The 15,731-nt window shown below is 37.0% G+C and overlaps 1 protein-coding gene across 4 annotated transcripts in view; it reads left to right on the top strand.

Annotated features, from left to right (window-relative positions):
• Nucleotides 1-15,731, top strand: part of LOC135707999 (protein Fe65 homolog) — a 358,036-nt gene that overhangs the window by 63,955 nt on the left and 278,350 nt on the right. The window contains exon 1 of one of the 4 annotated variants that reach the window (XM_065229933.1): nucleotides 9,981-10,011. The exons of 1 other annotated variant lie outside the window; for it this stretch is intronic. The gene's annotated coding sequence lies outside the window, so the exon portion shown is untranslated. Of the gene's footprint in view, nucleotides 1-9,980; nucleotides 10,016-15,731 lie in introns of those variants that run through there. 2 more of the 4 variants (XM_065229932.1, XM_065229934.1) reach the window with 2 other exon arrangements.

Below are 15,731 nucleotides of genomic sequence, written 5' to 3' on the forward strand. Positions count from 1 at the left end.
TTACGGTTTTGTTCGAAATTAGTATATTTTTAAGGAATACAAATAAAAAAAACTGTTTTTGTTCCTCAAATTGGCTATAATGCACTTAAGTGCAATGTTTTTTGTATGAAATCGGGCTACAATTTTTCGAGGAATTCAATTTCATGCCCAAGATGTATATATAAAGTCTGGAACGCGCAAAAATTGGTCAACTTCAAATTGGTGTATTTCTGTTAAAAATGCATAAAAAACACGAAATGCTACATTTGCAAGTTGAGTGTATATACAATGGTTGCTATGATGAGTTTTCACCGTTTGCTCTCCAGTTTTCAAAATGACGTCCAAGCAAAAGGAGCAGCGTGTCAAAATTTTGCTCGCGCAGCAAGCGAATCCGACGTTCTCACACGAAACTTATGTGAAGGAGGATTTCAAGCAGCTTCCGGGACAGGAGTTTTATGGCGCATCAGGAAAAGGGAAGGTGGCTGAAATTTTCAAAACCATCAAACTATCGAAGTTCCCGAAAAAAATATCTCGTCTGGCAGGCCATATGCACGTGTGGTCTAAAAAGTGGCATTTTCATTGCTACGGGTACCCAAAGACCAAAACCCTCCCAACAGCCTATTTAACGGTATTGGGCCTTGGTCAAACGGAATCTCATAAAAACTAATAAATCCATGGAAAACGAGCAGCAGTTTAAATCTAACTGGCGATCGGCGGCGAATAAGTTTGATGAGACCACTGTGCAAAATTTAATGGAAGGCACAGCAGTTCGGATTTGGCAAACCAAAAGAATAAACGAACATTTTTGCCTTTAAATATATGAATTGAACTACCAAAAGAAGAACAAGTAGATTTTTGTGATATGAATTTTGACTGAAAGAAACGATGTTTTTGTCGACCAATCTTTGCGCGTTTCAGTCTTTTTAAAACGATTTAAAAAGTTTAGTATAAGCATTGAATTTAAAATAAGAGGTACGTTAAAGATGAATTACAGATTTGTAAAGTACGCATTTGGTACGTCACATTTCCGTAGAAATCTGGTCGATCGACTTGGTCATTGCTGAAATCGTATGTCTATCCAGCGGGACACGGGTTTTCCGGGAAGCTTTAAGGTTCGTTCAAAATCCTTGAAGGTACGCTATGGTATTGGTACATTCCAAAACACGTATCAACTTTGAAATTCGTTAAGTTTGTCCCACTGGATAGATTGACGTCTGATGAAGCATTGACGGACACGAGGGTTCATTTCTTCGGATCGAAGTACCTATGTTAGCAGTACGCGGCCGTCCAATCTCACTCAGCGAGAGAGTACACAGTTCGAACAAGTAGTGTAAATTTTTTGTTCAGTATGATGCACATAAATGGAGCGTCACATATCATATAAGTTTACATTATATATCATGTGAAGTTCTGAGACATTTCACGTAATGTAGTAAATATTGTATACAAAGGCCCATTGTTCTAAACAACATTGGTTGCAAGTTTCTCGGTTGCGTGAAATAAAATACAAGTTTACGTGAATGAATGCTTACATCAATATTGAAATTCAGAATTTTTATATGTCAACTTCTACTCAGATGAGTGAGAAATAAGCGCTGATTAACCTAGGTTTTTAGAAATTTATCTTTAATCTAAGAAGAAATTACTCTCTCTATCTCTCTCTCTCTCTTTCTGAGTGAGATTGACCGGTCGTGTAGGTTCGAAGTAGATATGGGCTGCCGATATAATATAAAGTCCAATTTTATGGAAAAAATCTCGAGAAAGCAAGATTGTATGTCTCCAGTGAATCGAGAAAACCGAATATCAACAAGAACTTTGAGAAAAAATTATTAAACCAACGAGCAATTTGTGTGTCAAACAGTGCAAGCCAAGTATTGTTACGGCCAGCTTGAAATTTACTCACGCCATAAATGAGCAGTTATAGGCTAAATAACAAAGACAAAACAATGAAATTTTACTCGCCTTTCATAATTGTTTGTTAAGAATCATTCACATTTGCGCTAAGGTTCGGCATAGCATTTTTTCAAACCGAAATGCCATCTGAGACAAAGTTGTAAGTAGCCCATAACAAACAATTATGCAAAGTTGTATGCAATTTGGAGAAGGTCGAGTGTGATAGCTTCATCATTTGCCGAGGAGCTGCTCAATTATGGGTCCTTTGACAACTAATGGTACATCCACATTATCGAATTGTCAGGGTGGCAATCAACTATTACAATTGCCGAACTTTATTGCTCTACTTCAACCTTACTACGAAAAATGGCCCTGCCTTATCGAAATCTAATTTTTCACATCCAAGCCTTCTGGCATAATTAGCGAAATAGATCACATTGACACTTTCATCCATTATTGTGCTCTCCGTCGTCTATGACTACACACAGCCAATATCCCAACCATATCTTCTCCCTCACTTATCGACAACGACAACAGCAACGTCCCATATTCCATTTCTAATTATCCTCCTTCATGAAAGCTCCCTTACCTACCAACACAACAATAGATCTCCCCTAGTCCCCGTCGCTTCTTTCAGTGGGCCCTAACTGGCACGGTTCGAACATTCTCATACATATTTTCTCAAGTGAACCGCGAGGGAGGAATCGTTCGTCGGCCTCGTTCCGAGCCATATGCTTTTGGGGAAAATGTGTAAAAATGCTCTCTTCGAATAAATTAATCCTTTTTTGATTTATTAGAAATTACGGTGTTAAGGATAATATTTCATTAATAATAATCATATTTAGTGAATCAATAGGAAATCAGATAATTTTGGAAATATTTCAACTTTTTTACTTTTGTACTGGCACTAGAAGTGTACAGTCGATTTTTTGATGTCCTTCACTGGTCACTAACAAAAACTTAAATGTTACGTGATTTAGTGATCCTTAATTGCTCGCCGAGGCGATTACTCCAATTGTTATTTTCATGTGTTTTTGTGAATTTTCAATTCTTTATAAAAAAAAAACAAATAATTTTAATTATGTATTAAAACACGCATACCCCAAGTAATAATTTGAGTTTTATGAGGGTATAAAATATCGATAAAATTAGCAAGTTCCTTGGAAGGACTTCTAGTAAACTGCTGAAAAAATCCCAGTTTAACTTAAGTAGGTCGCCATGCCCCATTATTCTCGTTTGCTGGTTCAGCAAGATAGTCGCAACAACAACAGCAACAACAACAACCATGCGACAATAACATTCAATGCATATAGAGCATGGAGTACTTTTTCACAGCGCCGGTCGCACATATATTGCATTATTGAAGCTTTTCTGTTTCTTTTATTATATCCGCTTTTCGCGACTTGGCGACCAACTTCGCTGGCTGTCTGGAAAGGAAAAATGTACATATACCTACAGTAATCCCTCCATTTATGCGGTGGGTGGCATCGTCAACCCACCGCTATTTCTCGGCTGCCCTTCAACATATTACGCTGATTTTATTGTATATGTAATTAGTGTCAACCATACACTAGTTATCTACAGAAAATCTGCTCAATCGGTTGAAGGACAGCCGGAAAACAGCTTTGGATGGGTGGTACCACCCACCGCATATATGGAGAGGTTACTGTATGAGCAAGTATCCATTGTGTGTCAAAGGAGCACTTGGACAGAGAGAATTTTTGTTGTCACTTCCAGAGCTCCTCGCTCGCATATGTTGGTTCTGTTTGCGCGTAGGTACTGTGTTATCGTCAAGGGTTGTCTTGGGAAATTGCCTTTTCGGTCCGCTTCCATTTCAGCAGGGGTGACTCATCGAATAGGCAGTGGTGCCGCCGAATTTATGGTACTCGTAAAGCAGGGAAGGTTTAAATTAAAATTCTGTGTGTGTTTTCCATGATTAGAGTTAGTTCTAGGTATCCAATATTTGGTAGATATGCAACAAATATTACTTATGTTCCAACAACGAAAACAAAATTTGTACAAAAATACAACCATTCCATAGCAAAATTATATAGTGGTTCTCAGAATTTCGTAAAAGTTGTAGTATTGTTCCTTATCGCAAAATATTACAACCGTTTTTTTATTTTGTCATTACGGTGATCATTTCCATGTTAGGGTGGTCTTAAAAAACGTATTTTTCACTTAGCTGATTTCAAAAATCAAAATATTAAATGTGAGGTAAATAAAAATAATTGTAAGAGCAGATATAATTATTTAAAAAAAAATAGATTTTCTATTGAAAAACATTGATTGTATTTGATTTTTTTTATGGTTTTATGGATTGTAGACAGAGGGCACAATATGTTTTCATATTTTTCCTTAAAAATGTAGACTTGATTTACACAACATATAAAAAAAATCAGCGAAGTGTTTTTGTTTTCCTTTTTGTGTTATATTTTTTGAAGATATCAAGCTTTGGGATTTCGCTCAAATAAATATAGAACAAATCAAATAGGTATAGATTAGGGGCTGTTCATTTACCACCTAGACGGTTTTTTTTGGGATCCTTGACTCCCCCCTCCCCTGCGTAGATAATTGTCAACCCCCCCTCCCCCTGTCAAGCCCCTTATGTGATTATGTTAGCTATCTATCAATGGAGACGTATGGTAGTCTAGTCGCATAGGAGTATTGAGCAAAAACCCAAAGCTTAAAAATTTAAAGAAAAAAATTAACTCATTTAACTGTGTAAAAAGCTTAAATTTTCAAGTAAAAATATAAAAACATACAGGGCCCTCGGTCTACAAACCATGAAAACCATAGCAATCAAATACAACCAATGTTGGTCGATAGTAACCCCCTTTTTTTTAAAATTTTATTATATTTATTCTTGAAAGTATTTTTAATTACCTTTAATTTGATATTTTGATCTTTGAAATCGGTCCAAGCTGCAAAATAATGAATTTTTGTAAAAAGTAATTTTTGAAAAAAAAAATATGTTTTGGTCCACCCTAACATGGAAATGGTAACCCTAATGCCAAAAAAATAAGGGTCTAATCATTTGCAATAACGAACAAAACTAGCAATTTTTACGAAATTCTGAGGACCACTATATCGTTTTATTATGGAATTTCTGTATATGGGAAATGGATGTAATGTCGGCCTAAATGCCCCTAATTTTATAAATTCAGCAATCGACTAAATGTTCAATAGGACCAAAAATATCCATTAGTTCAGTCCCAATGACGCGTTCATCAAGATTAAATTGATAAATAGCAGATTTCTAGCGATGGGCCCAATCTTAGGCCAACATTAGAGCCATTTCCCCTATTCATTAGTTTTAAATATTCTGACAAGCGATTAGATGATGATGATAGTGGTTTACCACCCATTGTAGCACGGAAACTAAGTCCGACAGCAGTAGGCTCTCTTCTCTATTGGTCTTGATCAAGCTTAATAACCTCTGATTGTCCTCAACATGTCACTGTATGAAGGGCCAAAAACGGATTGGGTAGATCGATAGGCAAAGTCGCCTATACGCATCTACGGAACAAAAAAGAATCTCCTTCCAGCAACTTGATCAGCCAATTGGTCAAAACAACAAGCCCCCAAACAGGAAGATGCCCCAATGAGTAGGGAGAAGAGCCCGCCCTTTATCCACGAAATGTTATTAACAGGGAGTTGGCATTCCCACTCTCCCCGTCCAAATCGCTTCAATCGGGTGCCCTGTTGAACCGTCCCTTCCCTTTTATATATTTATTTCAATGTATATACGAGTTGATTGTTATGATTATTGTCAATAATACTTACATTTCGATGACATTATAGAAACCAATCTTGAATCGTAGACCAGGTCCATCAGCAATACACTCGTTCCGAGAAGGGGCTCATGGTCAGGCATGGAAAATCATTTACATTCAGTTCATGCAATCATTTACATTCATTTGCCTCTAACTTTTTTCATCAACAGCATTCCGCAAAATGATGTATAGAGTTTTAGTAGGGTTTTTTTTATTAGCTACAACTTTTGGCCATAACTCAAATCTGTATCTCTTATGCATCACGAATTAGAGCGGGCATAACATGTTACTGTTTTTCAGTGAATGTAAAATACATTCACTGAAAAACAGTAGCGGCTTCTGTTCGCTCTGGTTCGTCATACATAAGAGATACGAATTTGAGTTATTTGCAAAAGTTATAGCTTATAACATCTACAAAAGCTCCATACATCATTTTGCGGAATTCTGTTGAAGAAAAAAGTAAGGGCCAAATGAATGTAAATGAATGCATGAAATGAATGCAAATGATTTTCCATGCCTGCTCATGGTCATCTTCTTCTTCTTCAAATATCAAACAGTGTAAAATCAAATAAAAATGTTTCTGTATGACAAACACTTTCAGACATAAACGAGAATATGGGTGTATATCTTCACTGTAACTTGCATTTTACTCAGGAACTTTTGAGCAAACTGCAATCACTCTCTCATACTCGAAATGTGCCACGACCAAATTGGCACAACGACGCCCTATACGCTATTTGACCAAAGTGCAGGGAATTTTAAATATTCTGGCAAGCATACCAACATCAAGAAGTCCATGTATATGGAAAAGTTTCGGATGTATTTTCTTTCCGATATAATGTTATATTTTTTTCGGTATGATACCGATCGAGCAAGGTCGTTTGTTCGGTTGGTGTGAAGGACAAGGCTTTTGTTTGCACGGGTTTGCTGCATTATTGGAAATAATAGATGCCGTGAGCACATTCGATGTTGGGCTTTTTTTTTCAATTTATTTATTTTGAAAGCTTAATCGCCTTAGCTTTACGGAGCCGATATTTCATTGTTTGTAGATAAACAAGTTTAACTTAATACTATATCTAGTAGGGGTGCAGAACTCCCATGGAATTTCGTTTAAATACTCTAGAAATTCATCTCGGAATGCCCAGAAAATTATCCATGATTATCCAGGGGTGCAGAACTCCCATGGAATTTCGTTTAAATACTCTAGAAATTCATCTCGGAATGCCCAGAAAATTATCCATGAAATTTTATTTGTATTTCATTATTAATTCCTTTTGGAACTATCCTCGGAATCCGGTACGATTGAAATTTTTTGAATTTATTTTGAATTATACTCTGAGTTCTCCTTGAGTCCTACTCAATAACTTATTTGGAATACTCATAAGAATTGGAGAATGATTGTACGCAATTTAGAAAAAATCGATTACGTACAGAGATTTAATTTCAGAAATTTTCCATTTTGTCGGTGATTCCGGATATCTTAAAGACCGTTTCCTGACCAGCCGGTAGTAGAATACTATTTCATATATGCTCATGATTTAGAGAAAATCGCGGATCTTTAGGTCTACTTTCAGGAATTGACCGTTTTCCCGGTGAATCCGTATTTCTGAAGTGCACTCTCAGGGGTTTTCCCGTCCCAACTGGCCAACCACAACTCCAATCGGTTCCTTGTCTGTTCCGTTCGAAAGATGATAGTCATTGCTTTCAAAAGGTGGCTGAATCTTAAAATTTAGTAACGGAATTGCCGTTGCCAGTCATGTCAACATGAATCGACACGCATTTTTCTCGGAACTTTTCCAGATTTTTTCGTTCCGGTTGGTCAACCATAGGTCCAATCGAGTTTCTACTTTTTTTCTTCTTGATTTGTTTTTCGTCGATCTTGTTTTTCGTGCTGAGCACCGATGCTACCGCCGCCAGGGAGGCAGCTCCCACACCTGGATCCTACCTATCGACCCATCAACTCATGAACCGGGGACCAACGGCTTTACTTCTCCTCCGAAGGAAGACGTGATCAGAGATGTTATGACGCAGAACATCAGGGCGGCGCCGACTGGGGTTGAACCCAGGCCTGCTGGGGTGAAAGGTAATCACACTTACCACTACACCACCGGCGCCGATTTCAATTTTATCTAGATGAACGCGTCATTGGGACGGTACTAGTGGATATTTTTGGTCGATGTTGAAAATTTAGTCGATTGCTAAATTTATGTACTGGCCCAAATGAGGGGCATTTAAGCTGACATTTCATCAATTTCCCCTGCTACCAAGATTTTTATTTCTAACATTGTAGAACGACGCAACCACTTCCTTTGATTCTATTCGATTCTTATTCAGCAGAAAAAGCATGTGAAATCAAATTATCGTACTATGACCGCTTCTTATTCGCCTATCTATATTCCGAAGCATGGAGAAAGCAGTGAAGAAAGCACTGGTTTGATTATATCAACGTTCGTGGTTCGAGCCCAGTCAGTGATGTCACATTTTTTTTTGAATTCCAATCTGTACTTTCATCGCAAAAAAATCTTTTTATTCTGTATCTGGCTGACAAAAATCTGTACAAAAACTGTATGGTTTCAGTGTGAATTTACCTAAATCTTCATTGAGTTCATTCATAGTTCAGGAGGAGTTTGTTCAATGTTTATAATCTTGAAAAATTACTAAAGATTGCTTTCTTTGTCTGTTTTTTAGTCTAGAAATCCTACAATCTTGATTTTTTAAGTGATTTGTATCTTTTCTACAAGTATGAAAATACAAAATATTTAGTACCAGTAGTAGTGAGAGACAAATCTGTTTTCGACTGAAAATTTCCTGGGTTTGTTAAAATGGCTTCTTTACCGATTTGAGTCCATTCAAAGATAATACAGTCATTTTTTATTTAGTGAAAAATATATTTTGATTTTGATGATCATAGATTCAATTCAAGCTACTCAAAAGGATGAAAAGATAATTTATCGGAATACATAAATATAAAAAAATAATATGTTCTCCTTTTTGAAAAATCTGTATATTTTTCAAAAATCTGTTATCTGTATATCAAAATATTGAAAAAAAAAAATCTGTATGTTTACCTATAAATCTGTCTATGTGGCATCACTGGTCTCAGTCCAGCAACTGGGCCACTGGTTCAAAAGGGAGAGGGAAGTATTGGGTATTTGCTCAAAAACCTTTACATAATTAGTGGATCAAACCCTGCTACAGAAATTTTCCAGATACGTTGAACCACTCAGTCAAACACACAAAATTTTCTAAAGTGATTACATTAACTCATATCAGAGCTGGCAATCCTGCCAAAGACGACACAAAAAATCCCAACCCAATTCCAAGCTCAATGCATCGAGCGACGGTTAAGACGCACCACCCCAACAACGAAGGAGCGACAACGATGACGGAAGACGGGCGACAGACATCGAAAACAAGTGATTTTTTTTTTGCGGTGCGACATCATCAGGTGGGGGAGCACCAAAGTGCGAGTCGAGATGGTTGGGGTGGTAACGCAGTCGGTCGGTTTTTGAAGGGACATAAAGTGAGGCGAAATTGAACAAATACAATTTCACCGCATACAGTTGGTCGTCGTTGCCGTCGTCATCGGTTCGGAAAGCTTTGCAAAGGACGAAGCTGGGGTCGGTGTAGTAGTGAGGTGGATTGGCGTGCACGCGCGTTCCGTTAGCACCAATACTAGTGCAACGGAGGGATTTTCCTCTTGAGTTTTAAGGTTTCCGTCCGATGGTAATAATTATTGGGGAGGTTTTGAAGGTGGTGAGTTGCAAAATAGTGCATCGAATCATTTTTCGAATTGTGTTGTTCTGATTGAAGTTCTATAAACTAAAATGAAGTAGTGATACCTTGTGATTTATTGGGACATTTAGCTTATCGAAAAATAATGAAAAGCAGTGCAAAAGATACTCAGTCGGCATAATGTTGAATAACGTGAGATTTTCATGTTTGTCAACGCGTAGAAGTTCTGTCATTTGATTTTTCTCATCGTTTTTCCAATTTGATCGTTTTTGTGACACCAAATGTTACTTTGTCATGTTTGGATTTGATTAAAAGTGTAGAAATTCGAATTTCATTTTTTTAAATATTCATATCCTTAGAAAAACCTGACTATCGAGAGCAAGAAATAGCATAACACATCTCTCGTTCAGGTCCACATGACGTCACTCGGTTTTCCCATTGCGCATGCCCAACAACTCGGCATTCGAGATCGTGATTGTCCGACAGCCCACCAATACATTTATCGACGGTCCTCGGGTGACATGTGAAAATTTGTTCCTCGCAGTACGCACGGGTGGAGTTTGCCTCGAAGTATGCAGTCGGAATCAAAAGGACGTCAGCTTTCGTGTCGGTCGCAGTGTTGCTGAATGTGGGTACGCTCCGTGCAGTCTATATTTTCCTCACCTTCCTCCCTCTTCGCTTTCCCACGAACCTTATGGCTATAGTACGATTACATTGTGGGAGGAGGATGAGGAGCTAGCAAAGGCTGTTTTCGTAGCTTGTGATAGTGGCTGTGCAGGATTTTTTTTCCATGTGGGGTCTTGTGAGGTCATAGAAAAGGTTTTTTTTTATGTTTTCTTGGAATGTTATGTAATTAGAAAAGAGTGATTCTAGTGAAATAAGTCACGACGTTATGGAGTGCAATTTAATATTGAAAGTTAAAATTGTGAAGATAGGCATATTATGGCATCCATGTGTGTTAAGTGATACTAATACCAGTGGAAATGACATTTTCAAGGAGCCGTTGATTACAGAATGAAGTGAGATCAAACAGAAGATGGAATAAATTAGATTTCTTGGTGAGAATAAGCAACGAAGTATAACACAAAAGTTCTCAAAAGTGAGGCCACAGCAAAATGAAGCAATAACGATTTGATGCTGACACCAGAGTGGCGGCCGTGTGAAAAATTGGGTGCCGGTCAGGGCGGGTAACAGTTTGTGTGAAGAAAACAGCAAACAGGAAGGGGGAATGGAAAAACCCGAAGATTTCCACCGCCTAGTCCGGATGTAAAGGGAGACAGAGTGTAGGAAAACAACGGGAAGAATTCATGGGAAAACCGACAAAAGCTGATTAGATTCCCAACTTCACACCGAAAGCTTTTTTCCTTCGCGTTGGCACCGAACCGTCATTCACAGTGGAGTGAAATTAATAATTAAAATCCAATTTGCCAAAAATGGGAAAACTTCCTGCAAACAATACATTTGATGGCAATTATGTTTTTGCAACAACAAATGAAAAAAGCTAACAACTTTCGACACGGGAAAACATTCCATTCCTTGTCAGTAGTGCAAGATGTCTAACGGGATATATCACGGGGACTGGATTGATTCAATGGTTGTGTAACTCACCTTGCAGTAGCAAGGATCGCCTCCGTGCTTATGTAATATTTGCTAAATTTTGTCATGAACCTTCGATCTTAGCGCCTTAGTCCTAAACATTTCTAGTAGTGAAGCAGTAACACACACACAACAAACATCACAATTTTGGGAAAACCTTCTGTTGCGTGCGTCGCCGTGTCCAACGTCGACAACAGAGACGGTGCGTGCGGCATCTTCTGTCAAGAATATCGACTATTTTCCACGCGTCGTCGTTGTCTGCTTTTTCGGTCTGCCTTTTACTGCCGACAGTTCAAGGATAACGGCTGTGATGCGCTTCTTTTTGTATCTTCCTCGCATTTTTTTACTTCACAATGTGACGAGCTGGTGATTCCCCAAAGGACTGAGGACGATATCTGTCGTCTTAGATAGATAGGAAAGCTTCTTTCTTGGAAGAACAGCAACATTGTACGAGCTGATGCTGCGTCGCTTTTTCACCAGCCATCTTCCAGTATAGCAATGATGGTAGCACCGTAACGATGCCCCCAATATTTTATCGCACTGCTGTTGATGTTGATGAGAACTTCTAGGACGTAACGGAGAAACGTGACGTAAACCCGCTTCGCGTACTCTACTTAAGTTTAATGAACGTCTATTTCGACCAAAAGCGATAGAATTTCCAGAATGTTTGCAATATTTTCAAGGGCATCATTCGAGAGAGAAATGGGAGGGTGGTAACGATATTTTGTTGTTGGTAATACAAACGATATGCTTTTGATGCAATGAAGAAACATGTTGCAGAACGTCTGATTGCAGAATGGATATTGTATTCAAATGAATAGCACACAACACAGCCAGTTGAAAAAGCGAGGTCTATTTAAAATTCGACCATCATAATTCCATTAGATATCAATAATGATTTTTAACTATCGTAACGAAACCACTTTTTGACAATCACGCCAATGATGAAGGTTCACTTACATGAGCATAGTTCAAGGATGATTTTTTAAAAAGGACGTATCTGCAAACGAAGATTCCAACGTCAAATTGCCGAAATTCTTAACATGCCCACACAATCTATAAACACCATCAGAAAGGGTAATGTTTCCCAACAAAATAGCGATGTTAGTTTGCGTGGGGGAGCTAAGGGTTTCAACAAATTGACGTTTGAATCTTTGTATACAATTGATACAATTGATTCCTTGAAGAAGGTAGAGTATATGTGATCCAAACTTAGGAATTAAACTCAAAACCATTTGTGTGCTCTGTGCGTAATATGCTCCAACACACTGAAAGCCATAATCTCTTACTTACACGCAAATGGCGTGAACATTAAGTGCAAGTGTGAAATTCTTATATCCTCTGCATGTTCCTTACAACAAATGTAATAGCAGTGGTGGAGAATTGAAAATAAGGCGAAAATAAATATTTTGGCCGAGAAATTGCATCTTTACTCCTATAAGGCCTTTACTTTGATGAAAATTTCAAATAGGGTGGTCCTAAAAATTACCAGAAATAATTTAACCTTTTTTTGTTCATACCATTAGATGAAAACTTGTACAAAGTTGTAGATAACGTAATTTCAAGAAATTTTTCAAAGAATGCATAATAGTGGAAAATGTTATGATTATTTTTCTGCAGCATTGATGATTTATGATAGGGTGTTCCTAAAATCAATAGTTGCTATAGAATAGCTCTTTTATTTTAAATTATACGAAACAGGTTGTCTTCTCCAACTTTTGACTACTCATTAAATAGCGGCCTGACGCAGTGGTTAAAATCAATAACTCTCACGCCAAAGTCATGAGTTCAAATTTTATCCTTGAGAAGTCACGAATAACCCAAGAGCGTTAAACTGACTATAACAATAATAATAAAAGCACATTTTTCCTGAAGGAATTGCCTCGTTTAATCCTTAACTAAAAAAGTTACGACGTTTTCTGTAAAAATAATGCCATTTTCAATCGTTCTTCAGATGGGATGGTTCAATGCACATTTTGCAAGTAAAATGAAAAGGTTCTTCTTCTATAGCTTTAATACGTCTCTTCTGGGACTTTCAGGGTGGCCATTGATCCAGCAAAACCGAGAGAGCCGGGAACATTCATTATAATTAATTCTTTTAAAATTTTGAATCTACCGCTATACGCTTAGATAGTTTTTTAAGAACAGGGACCTTACTGGTGAGGTTGAAACGAAATTTTTGACCAAAGATCGCTTGTATGAAAAAGTGTTGGTTGCATAATGTGGAATATTTCTTTGAAACTTCTCTCAGGATATCTTTGAAAATTTCTTAAGGATTTCCTTAGGTTCATTCCAAAATGTCTTCAGAATTACTTTTATTTTCAGGATTTCCCTCAATAACCTTTTGATTATATGCGATATTTCAAATACATTTTCTCCATAATACTCAAAATTCTGCTCAGAACACTTTAAGAAATCTCTCGCGCGAGAATTAACGTTATCGTCTCTCCATTATATTCAATAACATTCGCTTGGAATATTCCTGGAAATCTTTTGGACTTGCATTAAGTCTCGAGACTTAAGAAAAGCATTATCCCAAAATTTCCTTGGATTTCAACTCAGAATTTCATATAAATTTTCCTCATAGTTTCCTTGAAATGCTTCTCATAATGCTATTGAGCAGGATCTCTTGAAATTTTCTAGCAATTCTCCAGAAACTTTCCATAGAATTTCTTTTGGAAATTGCTACAGAATCTCCTGGAACACTACTCAGAGTTTCTTAGGAAATATGCCATAAATTTTCTGATATTTCCTCCCAAACTGTTTGATATATCTTCAAAATTCTTTTGAATTCTGGAGTTTACGTTTAGCTATGGAATGGCTGTATAATTCATCTTTTTATTTTTTAATGAAAATCGGTTATAGCTTTACCACAAAAGATATAGCAAATTTGTTGCTTCAGCAGAAACATGCGTAATGAAAAGTTCTGAAAGGGTTTAGGATGCATAATTTACGAGAAATAAATGTAAAAAATGTTTACGTAATAAAACGTATTTTTAGGGATCACCCTTCGCTACTTATTAAAACATGATATAAAAGATGGACCATTAGAGATAGAAAATTGATTTCTTGAGAAAAGTTGCTTCAAATAATCAGTTCTACAACTTTGTCCAACATTATAACTATTTGCACTTTATTTTAAAACCATGTTTTTCCAGAATTAATATTTTTGTATTAACGTTCACTGTGCATTTGGAAAAACAAACTTTGTTCGAAAATTCAGCTGACATTTAAATGTTTAAAAAAAAAACCTTCCGAAGATCACATTACAGAATCTGTTCATGAGGAGAACATTACAAATTCTGTACAATTTTTATGCAAATCCATAAAAGAATCTAACATTTATCGGTTGGGTGCAGGATGCTTTCCGTTTATTCTGGTTAAACAAATGTTGTATGAAATTATGGAATAATAATTGTATGTGTAAGTAACAAGAAGGGATTACAAAGATTGTGTTTGGAACATAAAACCTGCAAATTTAGCTTTGACAGAGTCACAGAGAGCGATTTTCTGAACGCCTCTTCGCGAAAAGTGAAGAGCGAAGAGTGTGTGAGAAAAATTACAAAATCGCATATTGCGACTCTCATGTAGCAAAATTGGCTGGTAGGGGAAATGGCTCTTATGTTGGCCTATGGATCTAAGATTGGGTCCATCGCTAAAAATCTGCTATTTATTAATTTTATCTAGCTGAACGCGTCATTGGGACGGTACTAATGGATATTTTTGGTTGTTATTGAAAATTTAGTCGATTGCTGAATTTATGTATGGGCCCAAATAAGGGGCATTTAGGCCGACATTACATCCATTTCCCCCATTTATGTGTCAAACACAAACTTCACAATCTTTTTTTGTTGCTTACACAAACAAAATATTACCATAGTATCTTATTATTACATAATTTAGTAAAACATTTTCTTGGCCAAAATGAATGGCCAAAAAATATTTAAACTAGTAAATAACAGCACATATCCATCTGGTTTGGAATCTCGCGATATGTGATAAACCCAGTCAAGGTAATCGTCTCTAAGTAACCAAAATTTGCACTTGTCGCCCATTTTGCAATATACAGCTGACATAGGGCTGATACAAAGTTTGGAAGCTCTATATTAACCTTATATCGCGAAATGGGCGATTAGCAGGCTTAGTGGTAACTTGGACCATCTGATGCCTTCTATACTCAGCAATGAATCAATACATACAAATACAATACTGATTAACTGATTCTTTTTGAAGAATGAGTATTTAGGTTTGACGTCAAAATTATCCGATTTGATGCACACTAACTCAAAAAGTTAGCTTGCTCACATATAAAATGGAAGGCGGTAAGAAACAAGCTTTTTAGCTACATACATTAACACTTTCTAAAAATTAGTGTAGTGGTTGCACACTTTGCAATTTGTTTTAGAACGATTTCCAATTAATGTGTTCAATGGAAAACACAAACGCCCTTTTGAAAGTTTTTGTTTTGTCAAAAAGGTCTCTTAACCTGTTGATAATACTTGATCTCATACTGTGAAAATTAACAACCAAGTCGGACAGCATTGAGCTAGGACGTTTGCTCATTTGTCATTAAATTGGTCTAAGATCTTGAACTAAATTAAAAACTTTCAGCTATCAAATCTAGATAGAGCTGGAATTAGGGTGAGTAGAGGAAGTCTTCCTCTACGCGTTGGTGAAGTTGATTTCCGTTGACTAGCCTTGACTTTCCAGAAATCATCGAAAGAAGTCATTGTTTACAAAAGCTGTTACGCC

Source organism: Ochlerotatus camptorhynchus, unplaced genomic scaffold (assembly GCF_037179485.1).
Source record: "Ochlerotatus camptorhynchus isolate MF236.1 unplaced genomic scaffold, CSIRO-AGI_Acam_v1.1 ptg000324l, whole genome shotgun sequence".
Taxonomy (NCBI): Eukaryota; Metazoa; Arthropoda; class Insecta; order Diptera; family Culicidae; genus Ochlerotatus; species Ochlerotatus camptorhynchus.